The sequence below is a fragment of the Manacus vitellinus genome, unplaced genomic scaffold, assembly GCF_001715985.3.
Source record: "Manacus vitellinus isolate BGI_N305 unplaced genomic scaffold, ASM171598v3 scaffold_5_pilon, whole genome shotgun sequence".
Lineage (NCBI taxonomy): Eukaryota > Metazoa > Chordata > Aves > Passeriformes > Pipridae > Manacus > Manacus vitellinus.
Genome location: NW_021940682.1, coordinates 13,089,639 through 13,096,722, shown reverse-complemented (window position 1 = coordinate 13,096,722; position 7,084 = coordinate 13,089,639).

The window sequence follows — 7,084 nt, the reverse complement described above, 5'->3', positions numbered from 1 at the left end:
CATCTCTGTTCACTGCACTGCTGAAGAAGCGTTAAGTATGCTTTCCTGCCCTGGTCTCCGTAGTCTCTCGATGGGGGCGTTGTGAGGTGCCCCTCCCCGCCATCTTGGCCCCCCACTGCCACCCCCGCCCCCTCAGTTTCAGAGGAGCCACTCGGGAGGAGTTTACTCACCCGCCTGGCTCATGGCTGCGATGTTGGAGGCCTGCTGAGCGCCCGCTGAGGAACGCAGCTTGGGGCAGTACAGCACGGTCATTATAAATACTTTGCTCACTGCTGCACTGACCTCATGCACTGGGCAGCTTCACGTACCCACCGGGCCAGCAGTACCTGTCAGGGTCATCATCTCTTCCTGTCACAGGAGCTACGTGCCACCACTGCCTCACCCACCAGGAAGCACCGAGGGCAAAACACTGGAAGTCATCTCTGAGGCAAGAGCTCACTAACTCAAGCCTCGCTCATCCTGAAAACAGAGCTCCCCTTCCTGCAAATAACCTTTAGCATACGTAGTGGCCTATATGGAATAGGTGTTGTATTCACCCACTGTACACCAAAGCCCCCTATAGATCCCATTTGCCTCGGGTATAAAAGCAAGGGCTGAAAGCAGGGAATGGAGTTTGGCTCTGCAAGTGCCAAGTGCCCTGCTGGAGTGGGAGCATTGGCTCCCAGTGATGCAGAGCACCTGTCAGCCCTGCTGCTCTGAGCCGGGCCTCCAGAGACGTTAAATGGGATTAACTCGAACAGCCTAATCCGATAGCTTCTGTAAAGAAGACGATGTTTTAAATAACTGTGTTTGCCCCACTTTGCCCCACTTTGTGGATGTCACATGGCAACGACAGCCTGAAAGAAGATCAAAAGGGCTTTGGAGAAGACTGTGATGAAGACTTACTTGTACAAGACTGTTATCACTTCCAAGGATATTATTATTATTTTTTACATCCATTTTTGCTTAAATGCAATCTGAAAGATGGGGAAACCTCAAGTCCTTGCTGTGATGGCTGCTGAAACAGCTTTATTAATTAACTTAATTTATAAATTAATTAATTTATAAATTAAAACTTCACAAAGAGTACTTGCAGAAACACCACGGCCAGTGACTCAGGGTCCATTTTGTGTGCTGTCTGTGTGCACTGGCAATTGTGGAAACCTCTGATGCTCAGTGGCCTAGCTTGCACAGAAACGAAAGGGGTGCCTCAGCCTCACAAAGTAAACTAGCCTCTTATATGAAAGAGTAACTTTAAAGAAAAAGTATATCAGGGATACCACCTAAATCATGGAATAAGAGATGGGATTACAGAAAGAGATGGCTTTAAAACAACTTCTTTTTTTCCAACTGTAGCAGTGTCCTTCTCCCTCAGCACATCAGCTGTTTTGGAGCCTACTCTTAAGTGCATAGCTTGCTCTGTCTATCTCTCTGTCTCTCTATCTCTCTCTTTCTCTATCCATCTAGCTATCAGAGAGGTACATCTGCATGCATAGCAGAGGCACCAAGGACATGCTTTGAGATTCCAGTCCAAAGGCCAAGAATAAGTTAGACAGTGCAGTACTCAGCACTTAACCTCCTTTTTGGTTTCAATTCCTTCTTGATCCAGAGGCACTGAAGCTATAGGCCAGTATATGGATCTTGAAGGAGATTATCTACTGTAGAGATTTTCTCCACCGGGAAATGACACTCATTTCTCGTTGTCCGAGTGTCCACAATGTCAGGCAGGAAAATAACTGTACAGCCTTTAAATTTGTTCTGCTCAATTAAGAGGATTAATGTCCTTGTGTCTTATATAGCACATGCATGTATGTGCTGGATTTGGCTGGGGTAGTTAATTTTCTTCACAGTAGCTGGTATGGGGCTGTGTTTTGGATTTGTGCTGAAAACAGTATTGATAACACAGGTATGTTTTAGTTACTGCTGAGCGGTGCTTCCAGAGTGTCAAGGCCTTTTCTGCCTCTCTCCACACCCCACCAGCGAGGAGGCTGGGGGTGCACAAGAAGTTGAGAGAGGACAAAGCCAGGACAGCTGACCCCAACTGACCCAAGGGATATTCTGTACCATATGGCATCATGGTCAGCAATAAAACCAGGGGGAAGGCTGGCAGAGGGGCACAGCTTGGGGACTGGCTGGCCACTGGTCAGTTGGTGGTGAGAAACTGTTTTCATTTGCATCAATTGCCTTTCTTGGGTTTTGTTTCTCTCTCTTTGTTATTTTCCTTTTCATTACAATTTATTATTATTTTAATTTATTTCCATTATTAAACTGCTTTTATCTCAACCCACAAGCTTTCTCACTTTCTGATTCTCTCCCTTATCCCACTGGATGGGGACTGGGGGGTGAGAGTGAGCACCTGTGTGGTGCTTTGTTGCCAGATGGAATTAAACCACAACAAAGGTACAAATTTGGAATTTTGACTAGTGTCTCAAGTTGACTTTAATTTTTGCCTTTCACTACATCAGCAGTGTTAATTGAAATGAAGGACTAGTTTGTGCTCAGGCTTTGCAGCAGGTTGGTTCATAACCTTTCCTTACTGTCACCCCTAAAAGACAGTAAAGCCTACAATTAATGCACCACTTTGTCCAGCAAACAGCAACGCAGCTACTGAGTGGGTAAGATGTGCAGCTGCATTTGGCCCTGCAGGTCAGAAATGTCCCAGTATGTGGCTAACTGGTGGTTAGAGTGGGAGGAAAGGGCAAGAGCAAGGTATGTTATTGTTTATGCCAGGTCCCATGACAACTAAGTTGAGAACATAACTTGAAGTCACAAGATATTTTGCCCTAATCCTAATAACTGAGCCAGGCAGACTGGCTTTAGTGCTAACAGATGGATGTTAAGACTCTGGGTTGGCTGAGATCATCAGGCCCAGATTTGATAATAGGCTCAAGGACAAGACAAAAAGACTACAAGGCAGGTGTAAGAATGCTTTATCAGCTTGTTCTTCTGTGGAGTTTCCTGAATTCCAAGGAGAAATAACTGTAGGTAAACAGAATTGCTGCTTCTCCCCACTGAAGTATTTAGCTTTAAATTCACACAGAGGCAAAACAGAATATTGGCACTTTTGAGAGAAAAAGGTATATCAGTAAATTCCCCAGCCACACCAATCTGCAGTGTCTAGCAACTTTACCACCTCAGCAAATTCCTACTGCACACTCCCCTCAGCACTAGTCATTGGTCTTTCTGTACATAGGAAATAAAGAGTTTTACCCACTGTGTCAAATACAATGAGAAGCTATTTGTAGAATGGTATTCTTGGTCAGAAATAGTTTGTATTGATTCCATGTTGAGAAAAGCCTTGGGTAGTACATCACTAATATCTTCCTTGTCACTGCCAAGTGGGAGAAGGAGAAATGGTATGAGTTACTTACGCTGCCTTACTACCTGAAAGAGATTTACATCCCTTGATACTTACCATTGGTCATCCTCTTGATTATTGTCTCTGATGCAGTCCATATGGCTCAGTTCTTATAGCAAACTCTGAAATAAACAGCTTCAGAGCTAAAATCCTGGGTCTTAGGGTACTGCTACAAATCCTGGCCTTTCTAGGCCCTTTCTAAATAGAAATCCAATATCCAGCTTCTCATAAAGTGTGAAACAACTAAGGCTGTGGCTAGATCTTTACTGTGGAAACTCTGCTATTGTAGCCCTCCCAGGCTGCTCTGTTTGCTGCTGAAGATTTCTGCTCTCATGCTGTTGAGCAAGACGAGTATTCTGAGGGGTCCTCATCTCTTTTAGTGCAAGCCCCCTCTTATCAGCTCCAGCCACCTCTGGGATGTATTTAAGACAACTCCTGACCCCTTGCAAGCTCTCTGTTACTTGTAAGGGTCAGGGCTATCAGTTAACCCAGTTCTGTTGTAGTGGCCATAACCTGCAGTCACTCCAACATCCTCTACAGCTACTGACTTTTGGTCTCAGGTCTGTGCATTTGACAGAATTGTGCTGACAAAATACCTGAGACAATTCACTATAAATTCTCCTCTTATAACGCATTCTGGCAGTTACTGATTAGAACACCGTGTACAGACCAAACAGTTCAGTTCACCCTAGGCCTTGGCAGAAGTATTGAATGGAACTGTATTTCCATGGCCGGGCTGCCATCAGGGGCTGTCATCCTGCTAGCTTTAAGACTTCCTGTTTCTAAATAATACTCAGCCTAAAGTTTTATATATATCTATATGCAATCTCTCTATATAAAGAATGTACTGTAATTAAAGGAAAGACCAAGAAAAGGTCTTCCAAGACAAAACTTGATTTAATTTCTTGCTGTAATCAAATAGAGAAACAGATACATTAGCGCCTCAAGTTTTTGTCTTGTGAGGCGTTACGGCTTACATATTAATGTCATGAACTTCCACTTGTGGAATGCCTCTTGGCCAAACATTTCAGTGTTAAAAGCATGAGAAGGAAATTAATTGAATTTGCACTAGAAATTCAGCAGCCTAGGTGTAGGATTGGAAAGAGCTTGTTGCTACTGAGATTTTTATGACTTAGAGACACTGAAGCTATATTTCTAAGATCTTTGCCCAGAAGCCCAGTAGAGCCTTAAAACATTATTTTCATTCATTAGCCCTGTGTCTTGAACAGAATTTGCTTTTGTCTCACACAAAAAAAAATCTTTAATATGGGTAAATATTAACAGATACAAACATGAATACAGACTTTTTAAAAGCTAGCTTTAGATAGAAACATTAAAATACAGAAGAGGATAGCATGTCTGAGGGAGAAACCAACTGCCAAAAACTTTTTGTTGCATTGTTCTTAAAAAAACAACAAATCCTTTTGAAACTATCACCATTACTACTATTTGTCTAGGAGTTGTTTGCTTTTAGCCCAGGTCTAAATTGATTTGCATGATCCTAGTCATGAAACCCCTGAGAATGCGAGGCAGAGGCAGTAATAGAAGTCTGCTATAGAAGCCTCTCTGGTCTTAATAATCATGAAAGAAAGGATCAGCATACTTTGTTGAATGATTGTCCTGTAATGCTATGAAAGCCAGTTTTCAAAAGTCCTTGAGAGTCCATCCTGACACCCTTACTACTCAGCATGTCTATCAGATAGGAGGAAGGAGAAGCTAGAAACTGAGTGGTCTCCTTGATCAGGCAGTTCAACTATATGATTGTTGTATGTCCCTTCCAACCCAGATTATTCTATTCTATTCTGCTCTATTTTCTGTTTGAAACACGGGGAAGTGTGGGGACCAATCAGCGGAGAAGATTTTTGGCATGTTTTTAGGCTTTTAGGATTTAGAATTTTAGGATTCTCCAGTACAAACTCTGTTACATTGGATGCTGTTACAGCACTGTTTTAGGTCCAGAGTCCTGGATTCGTGTGCTTCACAGAAGCTTCCAGCAACATGCAGACTCCACATAATTGCAAGTCATCTTCTATTAACTCTAAAATAGCAACTTCCGATATGCATCTTCCTTTGAATTTTCAGGCACTTTATGAGACAGAGTTTCTGAACAGGAGGATAAATCTGGTTTCCCGTTTCAGAGAGAACAGTGAATGAGACATCAGCACAGGGACTAAAGAACTGAAGAAGGCCAAGCAAATACAAGTGCAATCTACTCCATCAGCTAGTATATTAAAAAAATTGTATTGCTATTGCCTGCAATTTATCTATTAAGGTTAAAGGAAAATATGTCCCAGTCCTTTCTTGTAAAAATTAAGACTCACGTACAGAATTGTAACCCAGTTACAATAATCAGATGAAGTGACGCACCTTGGCCCTGCACTGTGCATGTGTGGACAACTTTACAGAAAAGGTCACAAAAAAATCTTTCCCTGTAAGCCATCAGTGATTAAGGGTCTAGACCCAAAACATCCTAAAACTCATCAGTGATCTGGCAGAGCAGTTAGATGCCTATTAGACGATAGTCACTACATTAGCCAGTTTGGGCTAAAGGACAACACTGATGAATTCAAGATGTAATTTTGAAACAGTTAAGTTTTTCTGTGCTAACACCTGTCTTATAGTCTGGTCCAAAGCAGTAGACAGACAGCAGAAGGGGACTTAGGTTGTATTTTTCAAGTTTCCACAATCAAGCAAGTCTATGATAACAGTTTAAGACACAACTACTCAGTTTCTCAAAAGGGTTTAAGCAGCTCTTTGTGATGCTGGAAAATCTGTGGGATTTTCAAAAGACGTTTCAAAGTAATTCCCATATGATATCTCCATTTCACCTGAAGAGAGGTGTAGTGCACGTTCTCCTCCCCTTTTCACCACGCAGAATACCCATACCCATACCTCTGTTACCAGTGCCCTAAAATTGGGGGTTCAAGCCCACCCAGTTCCCTTGCATAAGGATCCTCAGCAACATGATGAGATGCATCCCCCCCGGATTGACTGCTGATTAATATAACGCACAATAAACTGTTTCCTGCACCAACACCTTATCCCTCTGCTCTGCCCCACTCTCTCCTTCCCTACTCTCCTTTTCTTGCCGGCATGTCCAAATCACTCAGCTTTCACCTCCCTCTGCCTCTTTATTCGCAGGAGAAAAACGGAGAGCACGAAGAAGATAAGCGGGGCCCCGTGCTGCGCACACGGGGCGGCTCCAGCTGGAGCCGGCGGCTCAGGGAGAAGGCCTGCTCAGCCTTCCCCATCCTGTCCTGTGCCGGGACTTGCTCCGTCGGGAAGATGAAGGCAGCGGGCTCCTGTAGGCGTGGGAAGGAAAAGGAGCACGCTCGGAGCGCAATGGCTCCGCGGGCACTCGCGGTGCTGAGCCTCTTCTCTCCTTCGGACAAAGCCGTCCGTGAGCGATGGGCGCTGGTGTCGGGCCAGGAGCGGTCCTGCCAGCCACGGCAGCTGATGGGAGCCCCAGGGACCAGCCCGATGCCAAGTCTCTGCTCTACAGCCACTAGAAGGAGGATGGGGGATGGAAGGGTTGCGGATGGAGAAAAGAACTTTTTCTCCACGCCTTGATCTCAAGTAACTCCGGAGTTGCTGCAGTCATTGCAGCCCAAATCATAACCCAGCAGTACACAAGTTGCGTCGGCGGAACGCAACCAACACTACACGCAGGGCTAAAAACTAGCAGCGGGACCAAGCTGGGCTGGGGGACACCCGGGGGCCGGAGGCTGCGAGAGTGGAGGCCTTGGA